Consider the following 9,085-nt stretch of genomic DNA (forward strand, 5'->3'; position numbering starts at 1 on the left):
TTAGAAAGATCTTAAGGAAATCAAGACTTTTTAAAAATCTGTGATCTATACCACCAGTAAATAATCTAAATAATCTTTTGATAGCAGACATAAATATGTTATGTGATCCCATTGCAAAAATAAGGAATTATAAAAGTAATAAGATAACTAATTTTAATGGTTATGAGCTATGTTAGCTATTGAAGAACTGTAGAGGATTTCTTTGCTTTTATTTAAAATATTTTTTCACAGTAGACATAAGAGGTTGTTTTCCAATGTTCCTTCCAATTTTCAGATTCCATAATTATGTTGAATATTATGATGAACTGAAACCAGTCCTCTAAAGACTATATAAAAATAAAATGTATTCCATGTGATCAGCTTCTTCAGCTATTTTGTAGAAGTGTGGCCTTAATAAAAGGAAAAGGAAAGAATAGGGCTGTAACAATAATACTTATTATAATGACTATCACCTGGCAAATGCCCATAGGGCATGTAGGCCACACAAAACACAAACGTGGAACTGCCCCAGGGCACAAAGACATTGATTCAGATTTTACACACACACACACACACACACACAAACACACAAACATGAGCTTGAAAGAAATCCCTCGCACTTCATGTTAAGTTACTTATTTAGGGTATCAAAGTGCATTTTATGCATCCTGTACACAATAGGAAAGTGTGTGTGTGTGTGTGTGTGTGTGTGTGCGTGTGTTGTTGTTGTTGAGTAATGAACCCACGGCCTTTTGCATGCTAGGTGAGAATCTACCACTAAGCAACACCTCTAGTCTAGGAAAATCATTAATGTCCTTGCAGTCCAGGAATTTATAATTGTAAAAAAAAATTTTTGGATGCAGGAGTTTATGCTTTAAAACAAATGGTTTGTGGACCAAAAAGCTATTATACAGTGATTAGACACAAACTGTAAATGAATGCAAGCACTTGCAGTGTGATCCTGCATTGGAAGCCAAGATAATTAATGTTGCCATTAGAGAACTAGAAAAATAACATGGATTTCTTAATATAATATGATATATAAATATATACTGATAATATAAAACCTGAGAACAATTAGAAATTTTGGTGCTTGGATTTCAGTTAGTAAATGGGCATTTCTGTGGGCTTAAATAGAATTCTAGCAAGACTTAAAAAATATTTTGATAGTATAACACGGTGGAAGAAATGATGAATTTGGAATCAAAGAGACTTAAGATTTGGTATATGCTATCTATTTAACTTTGAAAAGCCACTCATCTCTGAGCTCATAGTTCTCATCCATAAAATTAAGCCGGATGCTCTCTTTGAGTTCTAACATCTTTGATTCTATGACTATATTATAAATGAGCACAAGTATTATCACAGATTTTCTAACCCTCTGAAAAGCCATGTATTTATTTCCTAAAAGTTGGACTGATCTTCAAACAAATCACTGCTATTCCCACAGTTGACATCATATCCATTTATCAATCTGAGAGATATAAATCAATATGATGAATACAAAGATGCTTACTGCTAATGCTAAATAGAATGAAAGGTTAAGAATTTTTAAGAAAAATAATCTCTAATCTCCATAAGGTTTTTATAAAGAAAGAAAAACTATGAACATCTTCATAGAGAACACCAAAGCAGCTTTGCATAGACTAATTCATATAAACATTTTGATCTTTAATGAGTTACATTTTATGAAATGAAAACAAGAATTCTAATGTAGATTATACAACATTCCAGTTAGCATAGTTTCTTCAGTAAGTCCGATCTTTCAATAAAAGTTTTCTTAAAACTTTGCTTATGCATTTCTTCCTTGAATGCTTATAAAGAGTCCTGACTTTAAAGTGCTATTGTAAAACAGTCAGAAAACCAACTATGTGGTTTCTTACTATTCTCTCCCTTTGATGTAAAAAGCAACTGGTGGAGATGGAAGAGCCCGAAAAACCCTTTGAGTAATGTGCCCATTTTAGTACAGCCCCGTGTTCACACATTGGATTTCACCATGACATTAACCTAAATACACATGCCAACAACACAACTAAATTTCAGAAACAAGGGTAGATGACTGCAGTAAAACCGAAATGATGTTCTTAAAATTCTTGGTAGAGCATTAATCTGAAGGATGAGTATTGGCACCTGACACAGTCTCAGTGATCAGAACTCACTACTCCATGATGACAGAGGGCAGCCGTGTGCAACAACATGCGTACCAAGCTTCAGGGAGTACAGAGCTCTTTGAGAAAATGAGAAATCAAGGTGGCATTTTTTGCACGGTTCATGGACTATGCAACAAAAAGTCTATGGAAACAATAGTTTTACTGGTAAGGAGAATTGATGCCTCTCCTTCCATAAACGTTGTTAGATAGCAGATTGCAGTTATAAAAATCATAAGGGGAGCACCATTTAAAATAGTATCAAGAATGTAGATGTATCTGAGAATCACAGGAAGGACCTAACGGACCACTACCATCACCACCACTACCACCACCATCACTACTACCGTGTTATAATGCGCTCTACTCTGGAGGAAGAGACTAGGGTTGGCCAGGCAGAAGAGCGGGCCTGTTGGTGAGCCTGCAGGTGAAGCTGGTGAGACTCCAGGTCCAGAAAGATTTCATTCCAAGGCATGCAGGCTCCAATGACTACACCTGTGGTAACAGCCTGACCTGACTCTAGGGAGTCAGGTTACTGAGGGAGAGGATCTTGATTTCAATTTAGGAAGATGATCTTGCCTGAGATAATTTTTTCAATTATTTGTTTATGATTCTTTTTAAAATTACTTTTTAATTAAATGGTGTGTGTGTGTGTGTGTGTTTGGGTATTCGGGATTGAACTCAGGGGCACTTGACCACTGAGCCACATCCCCAGCTCTATTTTATATTTTTTATTTAAAGACAGGGTCTCACTGAATTGTGAGAAACCTTGCTTTTTTGCTGAGGCTGGTTTTGAACTCAAGATCCTCCTGAATCAGTCTCTAGAGCCTCTGGGATCACAGGTGTGTGCCCCTGCGTACGGCTTATCTTTTATTATAGCAATAGGTATTCATGGTTTTCAAAGCCAAAGCCAAAACAATACTACAAAGCTTATAACATGGGTGGTTCCCTGGCTTAGCCAGACAAGTGGCTAGTTCCTACTCCCCAATGCCGGCAATGTTAAACATTTTTTGCTATTCTTCAGGAAGGTTCTACTGATAATTTTTAGGTATTGTTAGTTACTATCTATTTTCTTCTGCTTCCCAAGGAAAATGAGTTTGATTCTCCTGACCATCCCACACTCACACACAATTTTCTTCCCATTCTTCTAATGTAGTTTTCATATACTTTTGTTTATATTTGTAGTTGGCTTTTAAAATTATATCTAGATAAGTACTATGCCAAGCTAAGTGTCATATTCTGATTGTATTTTGTTTCTTGTGCAACCTTTTGTTTTTCCAGAAATTAATCGCCTCCTTTTTAATTTGAATATATTATTTTTATTATTTTTCAAATATGATTTACCTTTGTTCTTAAAAATTTACAACTTAAGATAAAATAGATAAAATGAAAAAGAATCGAAGTCATGCAGTTAGAAACACTTAATATTGAGAGAAAATTGTTTATAGAAACAATGGGAAATCACTGACAGGAATTCCTTCCAGATTCCAGTGGGGGAAAGGACTGAAAGGGCTAGATGCAGAATTTAGCTAAAGGGGGTCAAAGCTGTGTTCCAAAGTGTTTCTGAGGGTATTTGGGAGGCTGAAGAAAGGGAAGGGCCAGAAAGAAGCTGACTCCGCAGAGGCAATGACTAATGACTGTTTAGCTTCAGCTTTGTTTGGCCTCTACTAGAAGAGAGCAGTAGAAGGAATGAATGGCTGGTTAGCATCAATGCTGCTATCAACTGGGAAGGAACAAGTTAAAGGCATGAATTGCTGCTCAGTGTTCATTTATTTACTCTCTCCCTGGAAGGGACCAATGAGATGTTTGAATCAAAGTATTTATGAGAGGGTCAGTTGGAAAGGCAACTACAGATGGTTTCTAGACAAAAGTTTAAAAACACAAGTAACATAAAAGAACTTTACCCCAGGCATTTGTTCATTGATATTTCACTAAATTTAGGAAATCATCATTAAAAACAAATCTGTTAAATTACATGAAAAAAAATAGAAAAATGATTAATATTCAATTTATAGATTAATGAAATGTACATTTCTTTTTATAGAAAATTATTAAAAGAACACTGGTAAATTGCCATTTATCTTTGCCAGAACAGTCAGGATCAACCCTTATAACCAAAAAATACCATGAAAGTAAGCCGAGCCTTCTGATTGGTGTATATATTTGGGACTCCCGCATGAGTCTATACAGATGGGCTTACACAACCAATTGCCTAGTCCTGTCTTGGTATTTGATCTTCAAGAGAAGCAAAATTGATTCTTCAAGAAATACATTTAAAGGCCAAAGATATCCCTTAGGGAGGTTTTGCTAGTTCACAGAATAATACATTTAGGATAAACTTGGAATTAATTAAAACTGTGATAATTTAGATGTTCAAATGTATAAGATTGGTGATAATAATGTCAAGCCCTTGGAACATCAGAAGTATGTCCATGAAAACTGAACTGATTACTTTACCTATAGGTGGCTGACTTCCAAAGTTATATATATATATATATATATTATAAAAAGGACACCTTTAATTTTTTTGATTTGTTTTTTTTTTTTGGGGGGGGTGGATTTTGTCAGTGTCTTTCCTAACAATATCTTCTCTTTCATAAAAGTTGATTTAATGGGCTGGGGATGTGGCTCAAGCCGTAGCGTGTTCGCCTGGCATGTGTACGGCCCGGGTTCGATCCTCAGCACCACATACAAAGAAAGATGTTGTGTTTGCCGAGAACTAAAAAATAAATATTAAAAAATTCTCTCTCTCTCACTCTCTCTCTCTCTCACTCTTTCTTAAGAAAAAAAAAAGTTGATTTAATTATTGGTTCCTCTCCTTCCATTTTCTTAGACACCCCTTCCAGAACAGGAATTTATATTGTTGGCTGCTCGGGGAAAAACTTGATAGAAGATTTGTCTATCATGTATTCAGACTGATCCTAAAAGAGGCATCTGAACTTCAGCAACATCTAGGAACCACTTCTCAAATGAAGAGGATGAGGTCTTCTATAAAAGAGTGCTGGGGTTTGGGGGTGAGCACCTCACTTATGGATTAACTGGACCTGCCTTTTTCTTTCTTCTGTAAAGTTATGTTTCTGGAGGTATAAGTTGTTTAGAGTGTTTAAATCTTTTTAAAAAATAATGAGTAAATTAAAATGAAAATCTAGACTAAGAAACAAGTAGTAGATTTAAACAAGCTGAGTGAGAATGTTTATTGGATATAAACAAATGACTTAAGTCTGAGATAGTTGATGGTGTTGGGTTCTAGCAACCAGTAATTTCACAGCTCCATGTATTTTAGATGAAGCTTCCTGTAAAGACTGCGTCATCAGTATATTCTTAATTCAATCTCAACTACACTTATGGATATGCTTACATTAACATAAAAGCCTGGTGCCCATCCATTTCACACTGTAAACTACAATTTCCACTTCACTTCCTATGCATTTACGACCAGAGCACTGCACTTAGCATGCATCCTGCTGACAAAGATAAAACATTATTTCTTTGCAAAATTTTTTTTAAAGAAGGAGGAATAGGAAAATTAATAGAAAGGATGAATGGTTTCCACATATTGAAAACTGGAGAAATACCAAGTTATAGAATAATGAATTCTTCTGATCCTCTCTAGGTACCTCAGTAGCCTGGAGCTCAAGGAGAAGGTATTCCCTCCCTTCAGCATGAATTCTCCCCACCAATAAAAATATTAGGAATTTCTACTGTGTGCTTCTGTCTAGTGAGATGGGTTTTCTTGGACATGTGATAAGAACTTATAAGTTCTTAGTTTATAAGTGATAAGGCTTATAGAAAAACAAAAACAAAAACAATTCCACTTTTTTTTTTAAAGGTGAGGAAACTTTGTGGAGGATAGAACTTAAAACCTGATTGTGAAATCTGTCTACATGACAAGAAGACAAGTCACTGTGAATCTCAGTGACTTTGCTGAGTACAAGCTCTAAACCACCTGAGTATGCTGGCTTTGTCACCACTCACCTTTCATTATTTATCAATTCCATCCTTCCCTCCTACTCCTTCTCAAGCTTACTCACTCTGTGAGTTGGGCAAGAAATTTTACATCTAAAAATGTTTTCTTATCTCTACAGTAGAAACAAGGTCATAGAGATCTCTGTTACTATCATAGAATAGAATAGAATATATTCAGGAGTGTTCAACTTTAAGACTTAGGTGAACTGGGCAACCTTTAAGATTCTATTCCAGGTTCCCTCCAATCAATTTTAACATTGACAAATTTCCCTTAACCCTTTCCCCATCTTTTAAAATCAAGTTGCTGCACTACTCAAAACCTGGTAGCCTTTTCCCCCCCCTAATATATCAACTTTCTTCTTTTTCTTTTAATTTCAAATCATCTTTGACTTGGTTCTTTACTGTATAACAACCTTTCCCCAACCATAGCAGAGCAAGCATACTATTTTCACTTCTGTCATTTGGATTTTCTGCATGATTTCCTCCTTTGTAAGTTCTTTTTCAGTCTACATACTCTACCAAATCCCTCTTCTACAAAACCACTCCCCAAATTCTTTCACTCAGACTGTCCTTAGAACTTCCTCAGCAGCAAGAGTGATACCAGACTCTTAGAATCTGCTTTATACTGTCATGTAGTTATTCTGTGTGCTTATTCCTGCCTCTCCACACATATTGGAGGCTGTCAACCAGCAAAAATTATATCTCAAAAATTTGTGTACCCTTCCCCTTGATAACACTGTACACATATAAACATTTGGAAAACCAATATGGGAAAAACACATTTTTCTCCCTAATCTAGTCACATCTCTTCTGTCAATGGCAGGATGTAAGCAGTTCTTTAAAAGTTCATTTATTTCAAGTGGTTACTTTTTCTTTTTCATAAAAGTGAAAAGAAAAGAACATAATATTGTGATAAATAGCTCAAATAATATATTTTATTTGTATTATGAGGCATTAAGAAACTAAGCCAATATTAATGTGATTTTAAATGTTCTATTAAGAGAAAAATTTAGTTTTAAAGATATAAGAAATATGTCTTTGTGAATGGTAGGCTTTCTATAAAAGTGATGTAGGTTTTGGAGTCATCCCCATGTTCCTGAAAATCATATCATTGTGTAACACAGGGATGTTCTGAACTTTATAACCTCCAGAGTCCTACACAGTTTTATATATAAGATGGCTCTAGTACTTCATAAAGCAAACAGAGTACAAACCAAGATGTGACCTGATGCTCTCTAGGGAGATGGTCTGAAGAAGGTGAGCCTTTGCCACCCAAAGTATTGCATATGTGGCAACAAAATAAACCTACACATGAGGAAGTGCTCTGAGAAACTAATGAACTCCTCACTGTATCCTCTGCTGTGGCCACACATTTATTTTGTAGGAAATGCTTATTTAATGGGAACAGTAAGTAGACTATGCAAGACAAGGACAAGTAAAGCATCTTATTTTTAGGGAGAGAGGACAGCAGGGGATTGAACGAGGCCTTGCACATACTAAGTATGTACTGTTCCATTGGGCTATGCCTCCAGTCGTGTCTTCATAAATACACAACAAAGATTCATAGAGTTTAAATATCAGTGACTTTGAAAACAGAAAAGATGGTTAGTCTGTGGATTCTTTTTGATAACCTCAAGAAGACATTTTAATTTACTATATAATTATGTATCACACACTGATACTCTAACAAGTGTTATTTTATTAGTCTGTAATAGGCATTAACAACTCTGTGATAGGCATTATGAAATGTCCCCATTTTGAAAACTGAAAAACTAAGGTTAGAGAGGCTATAGAAGGTACTTGAGATTTATGGTAGAACCAAAATTCAAATTTGGAATACACAGATGCAAGTTTTGCTTTTCTTCAGTGTGGTGGTGCTGCGAATCAGACCCCCAGGATCACATGCTTGCCTTACCCATGCTAGGTAACATTACCACAGAACTAAACCCCTAGTCCCTCCAAAAGTGTTTTAAAGGACAATAAAAAAATTTTTTTTTGGAAATTTTTGTTGTTTATTGTTTACTGTGAATGTTTTAAAATTTGAGGATTACAGCTTCTCTGAGAGGACAAATTCTCTAATTGATGGCTATCCTCCAAAATTTTAAACTATTATGATCGAACTAGTTTTTAACAAATAAAGCCCACAAGAAACAAAGATCTTATCATACCACTTATTGCTGAATCTTTAGTAGCTAACACTAATCTTTGTTCAGATGAGATGAGGCTTCCATTTCTGATTTAATTTGTCCTGTTGCTCCATGAAATCCTAGACTCTGAAGGTTCAGAACCATGTACATTTGTCTTCTGTTTCTCAAATAGTAATTAACATTTTATGTAGATCAACTCAGTCAGCTGAGTATAGCCAAGTAAGATGAGGTCATATAATTTTGTTCCTAATTTGCTTTCTACACTCTGAAAGAAAATGTATTCCAAAATAAATATTCTGTGGCTCTATTGAGCTGTCTTCAACACTGGTATAAAAATGCTTTAGACAGAATACAAAAAAATGAACATTTGAACTTAAGACATACCTCAAATTTAAAGTAGGACTATGTAAACACATCCAAATTTCAATTTTGTAGAAATGGAATTTGACATTTTCTTGTGCCTGTATATTGAAACAAATTTATGAAATAATAAAGGATGTTGAACATAGGCAACATTAATTTTACAAAGTTAAAAGGGAATGTGATGTCTATCAATACTGAAAAGCAATTTACTACTACTATATTCCCTCCAGTAGATCATAATCAAGATGCATGGAGACATCCTGTTGGCGACTGTGGGGTGACACTGCCATCTAGTGGCTATTTCCACTGCAGGTGCTCTTCCTCTCCCAGACTACTTGGGCTGCTGGAGACTTGATCACAGCAGGAACATATACCCACCTTATGCACTGCACCCCACGTTCATATCTCACTGAATTATGAAGTTCTTGAGGAAGGAACTATGGATTATATATTTATTTCCTGAGATAACTACTTGTTAACATT

Source organism: Marmota monax, unplaced genomic scaffold (genome assembly GCF_021218885.2).
Source record: "Marmota monax isolate L192 unplaced genomic scaffold, Marmota_monax_Labrador192_F-V1.1 WCK01_AAM20220418_F8-fsc00018, whole genome shotgun sequence".
In the NCBI taxonomy this organism is placed as follows: domain Eukaryota; kingdom Metazoa; phylum Chordata; class Mammalia; order Rodentia; family Sciuridae; genus Marmota; species Marmota monax.